At 36.6% G+C, this 23,080-nt stretch overlaps 2 long non-coding RNA genes across 2 annotated transcripts in view; one reads left to right on the top strand and one right to left on the bottom strand.

Moving 5' to 3' along the window:
• The window catches only part of LOC116186763, a 19,586-nt gene extending 384 nt beyond the window's left edge, over positions 1-19,202 (top strand). Inside the window, exons 2-3 of the long non-coding RNA XR_004151772.1 lie at positions 8,643-8,648; positions 19,002-19,202. This is a non-coding gene — a long non-coding RNA (uncharacterized LOC116186763). The remainder of the gene's footprint in view (positions 1-8,642; positions 8,649-19,001) is intronic.
• Positions 15,606-15,995, bottom strand: LOC102677509. The gene is made up of 2 exons (XR_420797.2): positions 15,724-15,995; positions 15,606-15,688 (listed from the first exon to the last, which is right to left on the bottom strand). It is a non-coding gene; the product is annotated as an uncharacterized LOC102677509 (long non-coding RNA).
• Positions 19,203-23,080: the final 3,878 nt, after the last annotated feature.

Raw genomic sequence — 23,080 nt, 5'->3', positions numbered from 1 at the left:
AAAAAAAAAAAAAAGAAAAATTAACCAGACCAGAACTTTTGATACTGTGATAATTTTCCATCATTTTATCGTTTAAAAATAATATTCACCATGCGTTCATACGTGGAATCGCAAAGAGAAAGTTGATGAATGGACAGTTTGGCCAGGTGGAACTACGTTAATTCCACGTGTACTATTACCATAAGTATACTCATCGTCGTTCAGTTTGTATAAGGTGAAATGAATTTCTGGGGAAACACGCCTACGTGGGCGAATATTGAAATAAGGGTCGAGGCACCGAGATTCTAATTACGAGTTGCAGTTGTGCCTGGCAACGAGAGAATAGCGATGAAATATTTCGCCCCTCCCACGGCCAAGTTTCGCCCGTATCCGACAAAGAAATATTTAATGGGGTACGTGGACGTGCCGCGACACGGAAAACTTTACCATTTAGCCTCGCAACTATATGCGTCGCGATTTACAAAATTCGTTTCCACAAACGTTCCACTCGTTGCGACTCGATTTAAGATACACCGCGGAACGAATCGAGGGACAGGAATAATTTTCGTAATTCGTTAAAAAACTTTAACAATCCTTCGCCGATTTTCTTAATTGAAATTTACAAATTTTTAATTTTCGTAATTTAATCTTAACGAGATTTCTTTCGTTCGTTTAAATTTAAAATAAAATAAAAATAAATAATCGCGAATGTGGAACAACTCACGCTCGATTCCATCCGACGATCGTTATTTAAAAATCAACAGATGTGTCGTTGTTACGAGGATGATTCGGAAATGCATATCCCAGAAAAAATATTTCAAAGAAAAAAAATTTATTCGAAAATTTAAACAGCTGTTTCGAATTTGGATCTCTGGTTCTTTTTCTCTTTTTTTTCTTACGAATGAACTCGAGTGTACGAGAGCTGATATTTAAAATGCAAACGGCACGGTTCCACTATTCCCGGTTAAACGGTTCTGAAAGGAAACAGCAATTGCCCCCATCGTCGAGAAATTAACTAATTGCAAATTATGTTTACAATCTTGTCCCCTCCCAATTCCACGGGCCGTGGAACCACTCGTGCGGGTGTATTCGTCCGCGTGACTCGAATCTCTTGGAATTTCTCTAAGCGCAAACAAGATTGCGAGCGAATTGGATGCGGATCGAACGTGATCGATTGGAAACGAAAGAAGGGAAAGCTAACGATTCAAATGGATGGATATAATTACAACTCTATTCGTAAGAAATATCAATTATACGCGTGACAAGCTTATAATCCACGTAATCGGATTATTTATAACGATAAGAGTTCTAATCTAATTTTTCGCACGATTGATAAATGTTCAAGTTTAAAGGAAAGGAAATAAATTCTCTAAAACGCTGTGTAACGATACAAACGTTATAAATTTGACGTAGAATAATTGCCCGACCGAATCATACAAACGAAAGTAATAATTAAATCCAAACTTATCCGAGCAAATTCTGTTCAAAAGAAATAATTATCGAATTATAACGAACCGTTCATCTATCGAATTCGATACAAATAAAACATTTTGTTATCCTGCTTTCGAAGTCATATTTTTGCGCAAACACGTTCGAAATAATCCCTTCGTAAAAATCAGATTTATCAAGCGCCTTTTCTATATCTCTTAGCAAAGGCAATAAAGAATCCATCCATCTGTCTGCGAGCAGTAGGATTACGTCAAACTAAGCAATAAAGCTTCGNNGAGAAAGAGAGAGAGAGAGAGAGAGAGAGAGAGAGAGAGAGAGAAAGAAAGGGGGGAGGGGATAAGGAACGAGTACCCCTCCGGGATGGAAGGTTAGTACTACTTGTTCTTATCAAATTGCGCCAGGTAATTGAACGAACGGTTTGCGCCTGACAGATGAAAATTGAGAAATACAATGCTCGTAGGAAAGGAACGTTTGATATTCGCTAAAAAAAAAAAAAAAAAAAAAAAAAAAAAAAAAAGAAAAAAAAAAAACGTTCCGATGAAACGAAAGAGACTCTTTTCAGCGAGTGAAATTAATTGGCCGCGAGTTATTTATTTCTCGACGGATTTTCTCTTTTTCTTTTTAAACACTGCGAATCATTTCCATCGTTGGAGAGAAAGAGAGAGAAAAAAAAAGAAAAAAAAAACGTTGGAGAGCCGGGGCCATAAATTCTTCCCTTGCTATTTTTTGGGTCGATAGCTTTCATAAAAGATGTCCTGATCTATCCATCAATCCCAGCGGGGAAATTGATGATTATATGTACAAAGGATACGAGGAACTCGGGTGGACGCGATATGCAAAAATTATTTCCGATAAAAAAGGGAACCGAGAGAATTTTCATTTTGCGCGAAAAATCGAAGGATGCGCGGCGCATGGAGAGATTCGTTCTTTTTCTCTTTTTTTCTTTCTCTCTCTCTCTCTCTCTCCCAGTATCGAGATGCCTTGCTCGAGAACGAATTTCCAATATTTTTTGCAATGTTGCACAATTCCGTTACGTTACGCGGAGATCGTTGGCTGTTAAGATTGAATACGTTAAATTTCAATGGAATTCCATCTTCGAGGTCGTTTCATGAATCAGGAATCAAGAAATTTTCACCCCGAGATAGAGGCGAAGGAACAATCGGAATATAAAGTAATACGGATCGAGGAATAAACAAGAAGGAGGGCCGAATTGAACATTTTCCTTTTATTCGTTCGTCTTCGAGGGCGAAGGTAATCCCGCGATAATTTCGAGCGAACGAAGAATAACGCTTTGTCGATACTGAATAAAACAATTTCGAAACTCTCGGAGAAGACTCGGTGACAAGAGGCAAGGGCATCTCGAGGTATTTTTCTCATAATCAAGAAACCGGAAATTAGGAGCTTCGACAATGGCTCGATTTTATTTCCGTTCACGCAGCCGCGGTTTCTTTTAATTGAAACTTCTAATGATAAATCCACTTTAATTTGTGATCGCTCGTAGAATCGTACGACTCGGTATTCGCGCCCTATCCATTCAAGAAGAATCTTTGTATTTTATATGAACTTAGTTAATACTCGTAATTAATCCTCGATATTTATATATTCGAATTTCTATCATCCCTACATCTATCCACGAACGATAAACGAATAATAAATAATTCGAAATATCTAAATAAATGCAATCCAAACAATGGACACGAACAAGAAGAAATTATTGTAAATTTCCTTCGCGATTAAAAATAATTTCCATCTTCCTAAATATTCCAATATTTCATCCCCCCTACGCGTCGAATAAAATTCCATTCGCGAATCCATATCGAAACCTTTCCACTCAACCGTTACACACCACTTTGACCAAAAGTCAAAGAGGGTAAAACTCGCAGCCCCCTGTCTCGCACACGCGACGAGGAAGGGGCAGTTTCGAGCAGACGGTCTCTATTAAAAGCTCGGGCCCGAGGTAAGGCGTATTAAAGAAGCTTCCCCTACGAGGCGGATAAACGCCGCAACGACCGGCGTACCGCACTGTTCCCTGCAGTTGTTGGAATACGGTCGGCCCCGTCAAGCGTGAAACATCGTAATCCCGATGTAGCAAACCGTTTCAACCGAGCTATCTCGAGATGAGGGAATCCGCAAGTTCCCGGGGAGGGGAGGGGGAAGGGGAGGAGATTTCTTTCGTGCAATAAAGCGCTGACATCGTTGCTCATTGCCATTTCGTCCCGCGAATAATAAGAAGCGAATATTCGGCCGTGTCGAGACGCGAATTCTACTTTAATTTCGAGAAACGAATAACCGCACGCGAGAACATGTTTTGTACGTATATAGATATATACACACACGCGCGCGCGGGCATATCGTGCAGCAATCCGAGAAAGAAGAAGAATTTAAGGAGTTGCTTTCGCGGTTTCTTCACTATTCTCGGTTGGAAATTTTATCGGTTGCCAAGATTTTTCTCGCGGAACTAAGGTTATATCTCGAAGCTACTTTAAAAGCGCGTGTTTACGACGGTGGAAACGTGCAAATAGACCGGAGATCCGAGTCTGTCGAGAGAGTTTTGTCGTCGCTTTTTAGCAGCTTGGGTGATAAACTTTGCCCATTTAACCAGGGAGGGATGCATCGTCGTGGACAAATTAGATTTGGTCTATATATTCGGTTGAGGAGACAAGGACGATTATACGCGAGATATCGAGGCATAAATTTAAGTTTCGTTTCTTCTCTTTGAACAATTACTCTTCGAGAAATATCGAGTTTCTCGATGAATAGAGAAACGCAATTTGCTCTTCTAGAGAAACTGCATTGCTCCTCGCGGAGAAGGGAAACTCTTATTTCTCAGTTGAAAAAAAAAAAACTCCCTTGGCTGCTCTTCCCGTTGGAGAAGCAAAAATTTTCGCTTTTGTACAAATGATGAGGAGGAAGCTGGATTGAATCCAACGGGGATTCCAAAGGAGGAACAATTAATTTCTCGAGTTTCTCGTTCCTTCGATCGATTACTAATCCTGACTATTCAACGATTATATTCTAAAACCAATGTGGATATATAAAAGATTAGATAAAACAATCTGATGAATCGATATTCATCGTTAAATCTGGTGGAAATCGAATCGATCGAATTGAATTAGCTCACGAATATACACGCAATCTTGCAATCACAAAGTCGAATCTTTCGGCGCAAATGGCAAATTCCCAGATATTCCCATCCGTTCCAACGAGACTCGTCGGGATTGATCTCCGCGTTTCTGGTTAACTGATCAAACCTGACCTCGATCATAAATTATCGAAGCGTCGATCGTGATTCCCTTGGAGCTTAAACCTCTGAAACCCTATCTCGTCGATCTTCAGGAAAGAGATTTAAAGCGAAAATTCAAAGCTTATCATCTTATCATCCTCCCCCTCTTTTTTCTTTTTTTATTTACTCGCAAAAATTGGTGAACCTATCGACGCGTGACACCCTCATCATGGATATTGATGATTTTAAAACATTTTTTTTTTTTTTTAAGAAATCTATACTTTCGCTTTACGAGATTATTTGAAAAAAATTGATCTATCACATTTGAATGCAAAAATAAAGTATAAAATATTCTTCAAGATGAACTTGAAACGATTGAAATAATAGAGATAATAATAGATAGAAAATGTAAGGCACGTTTTGACCGCCGAAATTGCATAGATTGATCAATTAAATCTTCGAAGTCTAACGCGTAAAGTAACGTAATATAAAGTAATATTCGTATTTTTATTCACTTTTTACGTTTTATACTAATAAAACGGTACTCTTGCGACTCTAGAAGAGAAAGTAGTGATTTCTGTTGTTGTATACAGAAGCGAGAGATAAACCAAATGCGGATGGGATGAGAGAGAGAGAGAGAGAGAGAGAGAGGGGGGGAGGGAGGGAGAATAAATTGAACGAGTGAATTGAAATCGAAGCGAAATCGGGTTTTTCGTCGATCTAGCTTGTTACAGTTATAGCAATAGTTAGCTTTACAAAGATTATCTAACGTCGAGTTCAAGCTCGACTCGTTCATCAATAGCTGTCAGATTTAACTACGTACTACTCGATTTTGCTTTGGGTTCTCGCGTATCCCGAGAGTGCGCGATAAAACGATTCGATTAAAAGCTGATTTTCCAATCGATTTTCATCCCTACTCACTCTCGAAGATCCTAAGTAGCGTTGGGATCAACTTCGACGTGTATTTGTAAATCCGAATTCAAATGCAAAAAATTTTATAGATACGGAGGGTATGGATTTCTTACGAAAAAAAATTAAAATATACGGAATAATGATTTTTCGAAGAAATTAAATTTTGAAGGATTAAACACAATTTTATTTGAATTTTTTTAATCTAATCAATTTTCAAATCTATTTACGACGAATTTGATTTTATCTTCTACCTAGTACTGAATATATGATAGGTCCAGCTAAAGGAAATCAACTTTTCTAATCCGGAACGATTTCGCGTTTCAATTTTGAGTTTTTTCGATCAATCTTCGCCATGAAGATTGTAAAATTTCCCTTCGATATATCGAAGGAAATTTTTAAGATTATTACCTCGAAACGTTATGTTCGATGTCGTAAACAGCGATAAATATGCACGAGTTGTTAAACTCGCAAAATTCGCAAAATTTAATCATAAAAAAAAAATATTTTATCGACGTCATTCTTCAAGTTTAATTTACCCTCTGCTTGAGAAGCAGTTGAGGTGATAATCGAATGATGGAGATGAATGGATGAAAACTGCTATCCTCTTAAATGAAACTGGAATTCCTGAGTGGATGGATTAGAAGATGAACGAAAGGGAAGATAGAGATAGAGAGAAAAGAGAAAGGGAGCAGCGAGTGAATTGTGTATAATTATCTGTTTTGTGCAATTTGGAATACGATTAACAAACAAATTGACAACATTATCCATGGATGAATTTTCTCTAAGTTCTACCTCAAACGAATCGTAAATACGTATAATTAGCTATACATCGAATACCAACAGATCGATATTTAATTTCGAAAATGGCGAAAGGAGATTTATTCTGTTTTAGATATTATAAAAGATTTTGAAAAATAAATATTTTTTAGCGTCGTTATGGAGTTTTACGATTCAAATTGAAAGATGTAAACGTTTAATATATCGGAAATAACGCGAATCAATGAAAAAAATATCGATACATCATTCTATTTTGCGGATTAAATTCGCGATTTAATAACGTCGGCATTACGATTAACAACATGCTTTCGACTACACATAACCATTAAACCTGTTGTGTTGATTTTACTAGCTATCGCGTAGTTTCCATCAAATTTGCGAACGTGTATGTTGCAATATTTATCGAACAGAATTTCTTTAGTTCCATGTCACTAAATAACGTAGTAGATACGAGAAATTTATCATAATTCGAATAATGCCAATACACGATTTGAAACCATTTCTTCGTTACGAAACGAAAAATACTTTTACCAGAAAATATGTTAATTAATAACAATATTTAAAAGTATATATTGTAATATACTTGCGATATTTCGTGACAGGGAATATATTATATTACATAGAATAAGATAAATAGTCATATTACACTTACCTTCTCTTTGTCCTGGTTGTTGTCGAACGAAGTTGAACTCTGCATTGTGCGTAGTTCCAAAATGTTTCTCACGATACCGTTTCATTATCGAGGAAATACTATCCAATCTGATTTTCACGAACTGAGCCATCGATCCGACTATTGCTGCTGTATTTCGTGCTTTGACATAGTCTCTGATGCGTATTGTACACGAATTACTTGATAATCAATTATCGTAAGGATATATATCACTAAATATCGATCGATAATTTGGTTATTCTGCGCACTTCACACGTATACTTTCTCGAATCAACTAATACGATTAACCACACTTTCACGATTGAATAAACTTTTTTAAAACACTTACTACGCAATAAATTAACAACTACTTTAAGAGAGCGTGCGATCACTTCGACACAAGCAGTACGACTGATTTCTAAAATCGTTATAAGGTCGCTTGTATTTACAACGGTGTCTCGAAGCGTCGTGTCGTAATTGAAACAATACGCGACGAATGTGTTTACAAATCGATACGCGGGTCGATGCGCACACAAAGACAATCTAATATTTCGAAAGGCGTGTCACAGTTAAATTTTATATGATTATTTTAATATTCTTATTAATATTTTAAGAATCTGAAGTTTTTATATTTTTTTATATAAAATTTTGTAAATTTAACTAGTGTTAGTTGTCTTTTGTGGTAAATTGAGAATTTTATGTATAACAATTGTTTCGAATATTATTTCGTAAAATTCTTTATACGCCATAATACTTCGAATTTTCATTATCAAATTATACAACTATTCTGTTTTTTTGTGTTTTTATACACACTTTCACAATTAATTAAGCTTTCTTTATCGATTTAATGTACAATAAATAATATAATTAATACTTGTCTATCTACACAATTGCTTTGAAACAAACAGCACGACATATTTTAAACGTAAAATCGTTAGAAGACCACTCATGTTCACATTGATGCCTCAAGGCGTCTCTACGATCGATATGCCGGGTCGATGATGCGTGCGCAGATGTATAACGACAGTCCAATACTTCGAAGTATAATTCGCGTGTCGTAGTCATGTCGTAGTCTAATTTCGTGGGACTTTTTTAGTGTTCTTTTTAGTGTATCAAAAATCTAAAGGTTCCACGTAAATTTACAAAATGTTTGTCGTCCGTAATTGTCTTTTGTGGTGAGTTAAGAGCTTTATATATAATAATTCCATACTATTCATTTCGTGAAATTCGTCATGCGCCATAATATTCCAAATTTTACTAAATTGCGCATCCTGCTTTCTCACGTTTTTGTACAGTATACTTTCACGAATAATTAAATATTTTTTATTCATTTATTAATATCTGTTTTAATAAAACAAGCAATTACTTCGAAAACAAACAGCATGTTTAATTTTCGACGTAAAATCGTTAGAAGGTCGTTCGTGTTCACAGTGATACCTCGAGGCATCGTATATTTCTACGATCAACATGCCGGGTCGATGATGCGCACGCAGCATATAGTTCAACGTTGAAATCATAAAATGTGCGACGCAATTGCGTTTCGGTCGAATTTTGTGTGATATTTTAATGTTCTCATTAGTGTTTCAAGAACCTGAAGCTTCTACATCCAGATTTACAAGATGCTTTTCATTTGTGGCTGTCTTCTATGGTGAGTTAAGAGTTTTATATAACAATTTCGTAATTGATTAGAATATCGTTTTGCGAAGTTCGTTATACGCCATATTGCTTCCGAATTTCGTCATTCGTCAAATGGCGTATTTTATACATTTCTCGTGTTTCGTACGATGAATAAAACGAAAAATTCGATATATGCATATAATCCATAATTGTTCATGTGGATCAATATATTCGTTTGCGATATGAATCGAACGTAATGATATATATCCTATAAAATTTAGAATATAGGTAGCTATTTCGAATATAGGAATAACATTTATTACGATTGCGGTTTTTTCATTAATCTGTTTCTTTACGATCAACAAAAGAAACTTTTTTCGTTCAATATTGAGATGTCCATGATTCCATGTCTTGATTCGATTCGATATAGAATTTATACAAGGGTCACGAAACGACCAAGTCAGGCCACAATCTATAGATTTAATTTTATGGATACCCTGAGAAATGCTGAACCAACATCGTAAAATACCGAAGTCATTTTCCGACTTGGCTTGGATTTCTTCGAGCAATCTGTAATTAGATCTATATCATTTCAAATGGAAATTATAACGGGTTGGGAAGGGAATCCGTATTAATTATACACTCATCGTATTTACGTTGAAATATCGAATTAAGCATAACGCGATAACTGTTCGATGTATTACGATTTTCGAAAAATTTCGTTATTTTAGACGTAATTTTTCAATTTTTTAAAATTTTATATTTAAAATCACTATAAAATCAAAGAATAAACAAGTATTATTTGAATAATATTGATTTTTATGTATTCGTTCATTGAACATGCAACATTTTACGTAATTCGTTTAATCAACGAATTAGTATGAAAATTACCAGGTTTAGTATCGTGTCGACACCGGTGATAGTAATGACAGGGAATCCTCGGAGATTCGGTCGAAAACTGACACTAATTAAACATCGTAACCGCACTAACTCGTTCGATAGAGTGCTATAACATAATCATAAAATGGAAGGGATGTCTCGCCACGGAATGCATGCGAAATGAACATCGCGGTTTCTTTTCGTTCAATATAAATTTATATAAATTTATATAATATATAAATTTGTGCATTACAAGTGTAATTATCGTTACGCAAAAGTTGTGCTTTGGCGAGCGTTTAAAACGTAAGGCAGACTCGTGAAATACGATTTTCGATTAAATTACCCTCTTGACACTGCATCTCGTTGTTGCTCGACAGAATTACTTATTATCTTCTGGCGCGGATGTTTAGCTCGTATTTAATAAACAACAGGGTATAGCTCGTTTGATGGGCAGATTTATCTTCATTCAAGAGAATGGAATCTCTTACGTTTTACGTTATTAAACGTTTATTAAAGATATGAAAAATAATGAAATATCTTCTGCCAACGATATTTCACTACGAATTATATTTACCATCGAACACTTGAATGAAAAATTATCACGTTAGCTGTACAATCCGATCAATGGGAACGTTATAGGGATGCGTGGACGGGTAGAGTAATCAAACTTCGGATCAACCCTCGTTGATTTATTTCGACCGGTATAAATATCCGTTTTCCACTCGGTACATTTTCACACCTCCACGCACTGTGTCGCGCCGATAACGAAATACGTCATTTTAACGAGACCATGCGTCAGGAATGGCCCATCAAACCATCATGAATAATTCCTTTCTTTCGCCCAATGGCGTGTGAACCATCCATGGCTTGATCACCTTGTTGTCCAATGGTTAATCTCGAACGATTCCTTTCCAGATGGATAAATCTATGGATCGGAGAATTTTATTTTCAACGTAATCCAGGGAAGGAAATCCTCTTGAATATACCGACTAGGTATATTCATTCCCCGTTTCATTCGCCGTGTTATCTACTATTCGGTATCGACTATTGTTCGATTCTGAAAGCCTTCGGATATTATCTTTATTCTTTTCCATGTCGTCGATAATATCCTTTATTGTATCTCAAAGTTCGCCAGTTGCAATGTCTCGTTCGATTCGTTCTTTTCACGCATTATATCTCCTTTCCTGTTATTTTTTCCCTTCATTGTCCACGATCTCTAACAATTTGTTTGAATTCAAGACGAACCTTTTATCCAAATGATTTTTTAGCGTGTTCGAATACATCAGATATCGAAACAATTTATATTTTTCTTCCTTCTCGAAAATCACGTATTCTATTTCCTTATTGTAGATTTCATATTTTGTCCGCATCATGCATTCGTAACGATCTTTTTCTTCGTTGCATAATAAAATTATGCAAAATTCTCCTTTTTTCCAAAGATTTCCTGACGACAATGTACATATAACCTGGTTTCTTTCATTTCTAATTTAAAAGGTGTTCAGAATTCGATCAGGATGATTAGCCATCCATGAATTTCGCTTTCTAATACGGATACAGATATACTCTATTGTATTTTCTCGAATTAAAAAGATAAACGAAAGACGTGTAAGCAAGAAACGAAGAATTAGTTCGAAACTCGAAACTTTCTCTTCTTCTCGCTTTTCATTCAGTTAAATTTACTTTGCAAACATTGTACGTCACTGAATTTACCTCGATATGTCAGTTCTTCATTTCTTCTTTTATCGCCTCTTTATTATTCTCTCGCGGCTGTTTTCCCTTCGCACGATTATTATTATTCTTCTTGAAAGGAAATCTTCCAAGAGGAAGATCGAATCGTTTATAACGGGCGTGATTCGATTAATTCCAGGATGGATTTTCAGATTTCCACGATTCATTTTTCCGGTTCGATTTAATTCGAAGTATAATGACTAAGCGGTTCTATGGATTTCGGTTGGCTTGGCAAATTTCATTTTTACGTTTCGACGCTCGTGTCGGATCTTCGTCAAAGTTAATCAACCCTTCTCCTACTAGGAACGAGATATCTCTTATTCCTGCGATGTCCATGATGATATTTTGTACGAAAAAATTCAGCGTTGAAAATTTTTTTGTATTTTTAATATGGGTTTCTCGTGTATATTTTATTATACATTATTTTCAAATTCGTTTGTGAAAAAAAGATCTATTTGTTAAGATATTTTGTTGATCAATTAAACAGTTGGTTAATAAAAGATACGCTATATATCTTTATAAATTAATTTTATATGGTATGTTTGAAAATGTATAAAAGATAATGAGATACAACATTGCAATTTCGGAAAAAATATTTAGCTTAGTTTCGTAGTTGGGTTAAAATACCAGTAAAAAAAAAAAAAAAATAGCTATGTAGTTTATAAAAACAAGAGGCAAGCGAAAGAACTAAATATTTTTGTCGAAATTGCAACGTTTTATTATGTACATTGTTATATTTTCATACGAAATAAATTAATATATAGTGTATCTTTTATTCACCATCTCTTCGCTATATTTATAAATAAACTTTTTTTATCGTAAGTTTTCCAATAAAAATTCTAACAAAATATTTCGTCCACGGTATTTACGAGATCGAAAATGAAACCGAAAGGATTAATTTCGAGGTTTTTCTTCACTTCGTCCTTGAATATAACTCGCGCCACGTCGACACATCTTGACATATCCTTTACCCGTCTTTCTGTCTTTGAAAAGATTCATTTCTATCCCACCTATTATGTCTCTCTTCTCAACATTTCCACCCACTATATCTCTTTTGTCGTCAACCTTCCCTTGTTCCTACCTTGACTTGCCTGTCGATCGTCGAACGTGAATTCTTTCGATCCTGTCGTTAGAATCTTTTCCAATAGCGCATTTGCCCACGAATCTCATTTGCACGTAGGAATTTTACGTTCATCCGACATTCCGTATCCACGTTCTTCGTTTAGTATTCCGACGTTGTTCTCATAGCGGAGAAAAAAAGAAAAAAAGTTTCCTTTCCTTCTCTCAAATGGACACCGCGGTGACAATTAATCATCGGATCTCGTTTGAAAAAACCTTTGATCATAAATTTTCCCCTCATTTCGAGAAAATTCACAAAATTTCTCTCGTCTTTTGTTATATCATGCTCTAATTTGAAAAATGCAAAATTTACTCGATTAAGTTTTTAAATGATCGATAATATTAACAAAAAGATTAGATATCATCTATTTATTATCAAAAACAATAGATATGTACTATATTATTAACATTATCCGAATAGATCTTAATTAAATTTCATCATCAAAAGCGGATAATAATAATAATTATTGATAGAAAATTAATTTTTCCATATACACTCTCCCCCTTCCCTAAACAAGCCAATTCTTTATTCACCCGATAATAATTTATTCCTCGATCAAAATATTGTCAAAAAATTCGTTCACTCGATAATGAAACAATCTTTAACAATCGCGGATCGATATCGACTGATTGCGAACTAACCGCAAGGTGAGATATCCCTTTCGAGCTCCTTTCCCCTTCCACCTTCTCGTTCCATCCCTAAGTCGAGACGCTCCCTGTTACGTCGCATTACACAATGGCCGAGTATCAAAGCGAAGCGAATCCGAGACGGGTTTCATAACCACGGTTCTCGCGGTCCAAATTGTTATTGCCGGGATGGTATTAACCCTCCGCTCTTCGGGGAACAATGGGGCGGTCGAATTTGTCGCGCGCCCTATAAATTAGATTCGAATCCGAGGGTTATCTGAGCAAGAAACAGTTTGTCTGCGTCTTATCTCGAATAAATGCACGTCTAGTTCTCTCGGGGGATTAAATCGAAGGGGTATATCGCGAAATATATAGTGTTGGACGATGAAGGGGCATTTGGAAGGAAAATTTGGAAAATAAGAAGCGAAATTTTCTTCTTAACCAGATAATCGTGAAGAAAATTCGATCGAAACACGGGATATTTAAAGGAACTTTAAAGGTTTTTGACGGTGATTGGATTATATTATATTAGTTTTACCTGCCTCTTTACTCTAAGTTATTCGATAAATAAAATGTTATTCTCGGTTATATTGGAAAGAGGAAGTTATTATTTGTTTCACAGTTAGTTTCAAAAGTTTTTGCTCTTGGTTATGACGATACATGTTATAAGAAGATTTCTATTGCAAAGATATCCATTATGGATCGATTGGAAATTGTTTTTACTTTCTCGTCGTTTCTTCTTTCCAATCGGCTTAAGAAACGCATGAATTTTTGTGTATATCGATACCGCGATAGATAGCTAGTCGAAATTCATTCGAAGGCCAATCGGATTGATGTTCGTTTACGATGCTCGTGGAAATCGGGCTGGGCCGTCAAAATAGGTCCAGAGAAATCGAAGTGTGGAATTGAATTCTATTTCAGGGTGGATATTATCGAATATCGAGAGTATGCCTGAGAGTATTGCCTTTCCAATTCTGATTCTTATATACGATGCATAGTGCGTTCATGTATTTATTGGGTTACTTTTTCTACTTTTTCTAAATTATAATCGTTCGATTTTTAGAAATTGGTCTATCGATGAATTACACATTTCGTTATCATTGTCTAGAAATTTTTTTTTCCACGATTTGTCGACAATTATAGTTTAGAAACAATATTGTCGTTTCCTCGAAAAAAAGGTTAACAAGTTCTTGAAATTTCGAGGGCTACGAATGATCTGAAAAGAAATAAAGTTTCACCGAATTGTTAACAAATTTTCTTGAATCGCGATCGGTGAAAATCTTTAATTTTACTCGATATCGACGATGAATGACGATCCAAATGATTATCTAAAACTCCTATTAACAAGTTTAGAGGATGACTATTGTTCGAAACTTGGGCCCGATATTTCCAAGAAGTTGAAACCAGATTTCGTTGTACTGAAATTACATCAGACTTGCGAAGTTAGTCCCGAACTCTATTATAAGTTATTTAGCTGTGTAAGTAGCTTTGTATAAGCTTTTATAAATCCACGGTTGTTAAATATCGCATTAGCACACAGGGCCGCTAAGAAACTTTGAAGGATCGATTATTCATTGTCGAGTAATATTCCTGTGCAAAAGTGTCGAGGAAAAATATAAAAAAAACCACTTACCTTTCGTGTTAAGTTTTAACATCCGATGAAGAATTGGCTTCATTCTTTGAATTGATTAATTAATTGATCGAAGAATAATCGAAGACAAAAGAAAAGAAAGAAAAAGAGATGTAACTTAAATTATAATTACGAGAATCGTGGAAGAATGATGGGTAACGAGGATAAGTCAGAAAAGATAAACACGGTTTCGATTCGATTTTTTTTCTCGTCTTTCTTTTATAAAACAAAGTCGCAATATACTGATAGTTCCTTTTCGTTTAATGTCAGTATACATCGTGGTATATTCCTTCTTAAACGGTTTCACGAACGATCGATTGATTCGAATCGGCGACGATCGATCGATCGATCGATCGGGCTCAATCGATAGAGTTTTCGGGGTTGCTGTAAAAACAGGCAATTCGTAGTAGCACAACGTAATAGACCAGAGTAAAATCGCTTCGATATTTCCAAATTTTCTCTTTCATTTCCATCCTTTTATTTCCATCCCTTTTATTTCATTCGTTCTTTTTCTTTTTTTTTTCTTCTCCAAAAGCGTCCCGTTTAATTATCACCCTTCTCGTCTTCTCTGTTTCTCCCTCCTCGCTACACTTAAGCCTTCTTTCATTTCTTAAAAAAAAAAAAAAAAGAAACGTTAGAGAGTAGATCGTGCCGTACCGAAGTACCTGTTTTCTCTGGCCCAGTTTGGAGAACCGGGTCCATTGTCTCTCTTAATCGCCTCTTAATCAGACCTCTCACTCTCCTCACTCCCCTCCCCCTTCAAAATCTCTCCCTCGCTCGCGGAGAATCTCGAAGAAATAATTACAACAATCGTTTTATATGTATATATATATATATGTATGTATATATATGTATGTATATACTATAGAATCGCTGTAACATTTCGATATACAATTCAAATCAATCTCAACAATATCCTCGAAATCCTTTTTTTTCTCGTCTATATAAGATAAAATCCGTACTTAAACAACTCTGTACAATATATATTCGAACGAACTAAGGCGATATATCCCGTATTTATTTACAAACGCAATATTTATTATCACATGGTCAACCATAAAATTATCACAACTGTACATAAAGTTGCTTCGGTTTTCTCCTAATGATCGTAATCTCAGACACTCGGTTTACGACGGTTCCATTTCGACCTAACTCTTCCTCCTTCTTCCTCTTCATCTTCTTCTTCCTTTTCCTTTCCAAAGAGATCTTCGTCCTCCCTCCCCTTCTTTCCACTTCACGAAACACGTTTCGCGACCACACACAGAGGGGAGAAATCACGGGTGGCTCTGATTTATCCGCGATAAGCGATTCTCCCGCAGGCAGGACGGAGAGGACGGAGAGGTGAAAAATCGGGGAGCTCGAGACGCGAGATTCCCTCGATTTCCTTCCCTTTTCTCGTCCGTTGTCCGCTTCAGAGCAGGACTTATCCAGGAAATAAGATCGGTCGAGCGGTTTCCGGGATCGTGACGGAATCGCCGGTTCGCCACGAGATAATCTCGAGTCGAGTCGATTCCTCGAACTCGAGCGGCGTTATCGATTTCTTTTTCTTTTTTTTTCTCTCTCTCCCCGTTTCTATCGGCCCCCCCCCCCCAATTTTTCCCGAAAATTGCGAAAAATCTGGAAACTCTATGGGTATTGGAGTAATTCGTCGACGTGTATACGTTCTCGCGAATACATTCGTTAAATTTTCACCAGAAATTTCATTGGTTCTGCGCCGCGCAACAAGTAGCTTTCGTTCTTGAAAAAAATCCATCTATTCTCCCCCTCTTTGTTCCTGCNGGGGAGGGAGGGAATGGATCTATTATTCGTGGACGGTCGAGAGTTTCGCTGAAATCGATTTACCTCCCAGTCGAGGTCGACTGGAATATTCGTGCCGATTACTGCAGCATCTGGCTTATTTTTTCGCATGATAAATTACGGTATTGTCGAGTCCGGAGATAATACGATCTTTTTCTACGATTCTTTATTTATTCCGTTTTACTTTAATTAAAAGTCTAAGATATTTATTTTTTCCCCTCTTTCTCCCTCTCTTTCTTTTTCAAATTCGCGACGTTTCACGAATATTCGCCTTTTGTTAAATAAAAAACGGTCTACGCCCGTGAAATATATTTAGATTATTGAAAAACGGTTAATTCATTTCATAAATAGCTTTTGTCCGTTTAGAATCCATTTTATGTTAACCTCCATTGAATGTTTCTCTTACAAAAGATCTTGTGGTTAAATTTCACGACGTTTCATATAACATATATTTTTATGTCTCTTGGTAGATTTTTTTTAAATATGCGAAGAAAGAAATACCAATGCAAAGTTATATTTTGTATCACAAATTGTAAATACGGTAACGCAAACAGATAGAGGACGAACACCACGATTCTTCGTCTGTCTGTGAATTACTATAACTTCATTAAACAAGAACGAATTTCCTAACGAAGTGAAATTAGACGCGGCCCATTCTCCGGTCTGTCTTTTCTCCGCGAATAGCCGCAAACAAATTGAAAGAGCTACGCGGACCAGAGGAGGATCGCCTCGTATAAAATCCATTATATTCCTTGGACCGTTATTGTCTCTCCACGGTGGGAATCGGAATCGAAAACTGGTCCGAATCACCGTAACCGACTTACACCGATTCGATTACACTCGGCAGCCGGAATTAGTTTTCCCTCCGACGAGATTTCCTTTATTTTCTTTTTTTTCCATCGTAGTTCAGCGAATTTTCGATCGTCCACTCCGCTCTCTTCTCCTCCCCCTCCCTTCTTTTTTCGAAGCAGAACGCTTCAGAACTGGATACGATCCAATTTCTTTATATCGCCTTATCCTAATTTTAAGATAAAGATTAAGAATAAACGCGCGTATCTGGAAATATATTTTTCGATAAAGAAACAATATCGTTACAAACGAATGTCTAACCTCTATCAATTTACTTGCAAACACGGAAAAAAAGTATTAATTCTATTTCATTCTATTTTCTCGGAAAGGAAACAATTTACGCATCTTTTAATTACTTAATAAAAGTATCGCGTCGAAACTTTTACTTCATCTGAAGCATTTTGCGTGTATTTTCCCTTACTCCGTTTGCATACGCTCTCGCATGCAACGGATTGTAACCGGACGAAAATATTTGAACATGGAAAATGCAATTAACGGGTTGTGTTTCGCGCGAAGTTGTTACGTTGCGTTAAATCTGGCCGAAATTCGGCGCGCCGCCAAATTGTGATTTTCCTAAAATTAAGGATGGTAAATATTTGGAGGGGTAGGGTGGAGAGAATCGGATCGATTTTCCGGTCGGACCTCGAGAGTTTGTCGGGAAACCGGTCGAATGCGCTCGGCCTCCCCCAGTTTTCGCCGATTTTTCATCGCTCGGTAACCAATCAGCCGAATACACGTAGACGAATACACGTTGAGGAAGGAATGGAAGACTTTTATAGATTAAACTTGACGTGAAACGAATTTCTGCGCCCATCGAGATTGCTTCTTCCGTTGAATCGTTTTTTTTTTTTTTTTATTTTTTCGTTCTTATTTTTGCCTCGAAACGAAGCGTTTAACATTGCGTTTACGCGGTTTTTGGTGTTCTTTCCGGTCCACACGGTGTCTCGTAGTGCATGACGATGTAAGAATCCGTGAATGTTGAAGAGTTGGAATTTTTGGAAATTTTGAAAGCTCGATTAGTTTTTATTAGAATAGGGGTTGTTTGTTTTGTTCTATTTGTTCTATATCCAAGTTTTTCAAATAACAATTCTTTTGTAATTAAGTACTTTAAGATACTTTATCAATTGTCATTAGATCTACGCGATCAGAATCGTCAGAGTTGTAGAAATAGAATCTATGAATAAAAATTAGATTCATTCTTCAAAGTAATCGTATATTTTATTTAAGATACTTCGTGTATCCTTCTTTTTTCACTTATATATTTAAGTTTCTCATAAATACACACCAGACCAAAAATTTCGATCCATTTAATAATCCTAACGTTAATCAACTACTTCGTATCGTACAAAAATTATGGAGAAAACAATTCGAATTGCTTTGGATCACTCCATCGATTACAAAAACATAAATTTCTCGTTCGTCGTCACGGATTCTTACCAACACGTGACGAAAATTCGAAAGAAAGTTGTTCTCAGGTTGATCTGACCTGTGTGCGTGTGTGCATGACATTTTACGAAGTAGGCTGATTTTTTTATTGCTGCGTACGTAACAATCGCGTTTCGAGAATAATGATTCCACGCGTTTTGAAGAGAAAACGAGATGGGATAAAGAGAAGGTAGAAAAATCGATTCGCGTTGTTGAATCGTATTAGGTTAGTTTCCGCTCAGCCTGTTTTCTCGCAGTGTCAGAGAACGTGTTCTTCTTTCTCTCTCTCTCTCTCTCTCTCTCGAAAAACCTTTTTTTACAATTAATCACTAAACAACGAGTATCGAAAGCTTGTTCCAATCCAACTACTAGTAAGGATAAATCGTCTACCTCTCTCGCGGTAGATGAACAGTATAGTTTAAAAAATAAAAACGGAAATTAGTCGCCTATGCATAGGCGATATATATAGTGATCGATGAGTCTTAGCGTGACTTGGCGGTAATTGGAAATTTTGATTTACGTTAGAATTGTGTGCATTTCTCGAATGAGGGGGAGATGGTTGGTACTGTTTCGTTACCCCGTTCCAAGAGAATTACTTTAGTTAGCGCTTAGAATAGATCTGGAACGGAGGTGTTCACCCCGATTTACACATCGATCGACACGACCTCGCGTTCTCGAGTAAAGGTCGAAAGGGGTGACGTTCGTATGGCGGCGTGATCGTTTCGTATCGAATCGTTCTTGCATGATTGTTCAAGCATTGTTTCGAAATGATCGGTGGTTGTCGCTGGTTTAACCCTTATGTCGATACCATTTTATCTGCACGGGATAGAAGATCTTTAGATGGATAATTCTTATGTAGCAGCGTATCCAAATTGAAGTTTGTAGTAGAGAGAAAGAGAGAGAAAGAGAGAGAGAAAGGGTAAATATGCTTTTCGAGATATAATACTTGACACCGCAGACCTCGAAATAACTTGACCTTTTCGTGACTGTAGCAATAGAGAATCGGATTTTTACTGTATCGGAACGGTAACTGCGGTATTATGGCTCTCTGGAATGCATTTGAATCGCAGTAGGTATATAAATTTTCTACCCTCGCCTATTTTCTTTCATCTGCTTTCATCGATTTCAAAATTACATTTTTCTGTAGAATAACGGGGATCGAGTGATGTCGATGATTTCGGGTACAGGCATAAGGGTTAACGATAGTAGCGATCCTCGTTGGACAGCGCTTAGATTATCCTCGGGAGTATAAAATCGAAAAGGTGTTGTCTCAGATGTCGCAAATTCCAATCGTTCTGCAACACGCAACGCGTGAAATCCTCGATCCGAGAATGTATTAAATTGCACACTTCTCGTTGTGTACGAGTCGGATTAAAACGGATATCGGTGATCAAACATGACAATGAATTATTTATATCAGTGGAGAATAATTTGTATCCCGTTCGAAGTTTCGTTGAACAATTTGAATTACCAGATTCAGCGCACAAGGTGATCGATTATTCCCGGATCGAGGCCGGCGAACGAATGGTGTCTGTTCATAGAACAGAATAAGAGCGCTCGTTGCCACGCGATCGAGCCTGATCCCTGCGAAGGGCGACCGTGCGAAAGGTAAAAATTGTTTTTTCCGATTGCCTCGAGGCGCGTCCGAATGAAACTGCGCTACACGGACGAATACGCTCGTTAAATTCCATTCCAGCTGCGAACCAACTGAACAACATCGTGGTTTTTCACCTCGCAATGATCGCCCTTCGGATAATCTCGACCGTTGACAGTTCGTTTAATCGTCGTCCTCGCTATTGTCACTGGATAGAATTCTCTCAGCTTCTTTTTTTTTTTTTTTTTTTTTTTTTTTTTTTTTTTTTTCTTTTCATTTTTATTTTCAACGGATTACACAACGCCTCCTTCGTTTCGCGTTTCTTTTCCTTTATCGGCGATCGATGGCAATTTCGGAGAAAAATCGTTATTCGCTTATATTATTACGCCACTGCTGTTCAGACTATAGTTTTTTTGCCTACGAGAAGAATCGAGGACAAAGGATTAAAGGCAGACGATTCGCGTAGTAGTAGAAGCTTAAGACTTTAGGCCTAACGCGGGCCTGTAGCATTGCCGAAACTGTCCGAAATTGGCCGAGACTCGCCGATGTTGGCCGAGGCTGACCGCCGGACAATTGCTGAACAGCATTGGCTCGTACATTAAAAATACTCTACTATATTCGAAGAAAAATCGGAACGAACCGGAATCGATTGTCCTTGGTCGCGTTTCCGGCAGAGAATGCGAGTTTTTTTATCTCTAGAATGATCATCGCGAACCGGAAACGGGATTTTTTCCGTACACTGAAACATCGTTGACAGAAATATCGTATCGTTAATTGTATTTTAGTTCCCGGTTTTGATCTTGCGTATTCTGCACTCTCTTTCTTTCGCGACAGACGAACAACGCTATTAGACAGTAGAACTTGTTGCATCGATAGTAATGTCGGCTAACAACGACGGTAATAATACGATGACAGTAGTCTTTAGTGATATTAATAGTAATCCGTAATATCGATACACTCTATGTGTATATGTATATATAATAAGTATATATACGTATATACAATATAATATGATTTACAATAATTTACGATAATCGAATACCATAAATCTTATTTTCTTCTCTTTCTCTCTCTCTCCCTCTCTCTCTGTCCTTCCTTCCTCGCAAATATCTAATCCATTTCTGCAATTAATTAATTAGAAACGTAACCACGCCCAGCCTGGCGAGTGTGGTAGTAATCGTCGATCCCAACACACACCTTGAAAGCGTTTTAGTGATATCACAGTGATTTCATTGCTCCAATATATTATCGATAGAGATCGTTTCGCGGCCCCTAGCGCGAGATCGTTCGGATTATTTCTCAAAAATTAGATTTTGTTAACTCTTCTCGTCAAAATATCTTCAGAATCCAATTGGATTATTCCGTTTATTTACCATTGGATAATATTATCATTAGAAAGATATATCGAAATCAAAAGTTGAAAATATATAAATTAAATAATTTATCGAATCGATTAACAAAATTAAATTAATTCACGAAACCTATGCCAATTTAAAGATACGATACGATCTGTGGGAATTGAATTAAACGTATTTCAAATTGTCCAAACATTTCGTTTAACGTTATAATCGTAAATAGACAGGATGGAGCTTTAAGAAGAGGAAAATGGAGGTTCAGGTCAAATTAATTATTACTATATATATATATATATATATATATATATAGTTGAAATCGCAAATAGTTATACATTTAATGCGGTGAAAATTCAATTGACTATTTAGTTTGCATAAATTCTCTCCGTAAATGTATTATTAATGGAAAGATTATCCGAATGTAAAGTTTTCGAAGTTGGAGGCAACCGAGGGTCGATAAGTCTGGGTTGCCAGAGATAATTAATTCAACTTTTTAGCCGGTGATTCGGAGTGAAATGTAGCAGTTTCTCTCTTGGTTGTACCAAGGAGAAGGGATTCTCGGAAATTTGCGTTACCGGAAGATGAATTAAACGCGTCTGATCGTGATCGCGTGAATCCAAGACTCTGATGCTTGGAATATTTTTTGAAAATTTGGACGTAAACGAACGATCTCGCTCTGTCTCAAAATCAAAGGGGTGATGGCCGCTCGACGGTTAAGAAATAATAATTCCAAAGTTCGATCGTTGGATCCTTAGGGCGACGCTGGATTATTTAAATATTATGTATACTATATGTATATATATGTGTGTGTATATAAGAATGATCGATGGTAATAAGAACGAGAATGATAAATGGCGATAATAAGAATAATGGTAATCTGTTAATAATAATAAGAATAATATTAGTAACAATATACATATCTGTGTACAATGTGTATAAATACAAAGTATCGTGTCGTTCGTTATTTAATTCATTATTTAATTTCTCTCGACAACGTGTCGCGTTATTACGTCGCTTAGATTCAAAGACGGTACGAACGTTACGAATATTAATTTTAATTAATTAGAATGATCATTTCTTGCTTCTTAAAACATATTTCTTTTCTAACATTTTTTTTTTTCTTTGTTTTAATTGAATTAACACCATCGAAATCGCTTTCCCTTCCGTCGTACACGCGGCTTTACTCGTCCTCGTGTTAAAATCCTTCGTTCGCGCATTTCGCTTCGAAAAATGCAAATTTCTCTTATTTCTTACCGCTTAATTTAACATCGTGTGTACGTATGGTAAGATAATTAAGTTACTGACACACACACAGAGAGATTCATGGAAAAAATTTGGTTTGCAAAAAATCTCGGCCGACCGCCTAAGGCGAGATCGCCGACGTACACGTAGTTTTCGTTAACAGTATTTAATTGGTAAACGACATTACGTTATTCATAATTACTTAGTACGTTGCTTTTTACGGATTCACGGT

This window comes from Apis dorsata, unplaced genomic scaffold (genome assembly GCF_000469605.1).
Source record: "Apis dorsata unplaced genomic scaffold, Apis dorsata 1.3 scaffold_52, whole genome shotgun sequence".
Classification (NCBI taxonomy): Eukaryota; Metazoa; Arthropoda; class Insecta; order Hymenoptera; family Apidae; genus Apis; species Apis dorsata.
Note: the sequence above shows the minus strand (reverse complement) of the source record. Positions and strands in the feature narration are given on the sequence as shown.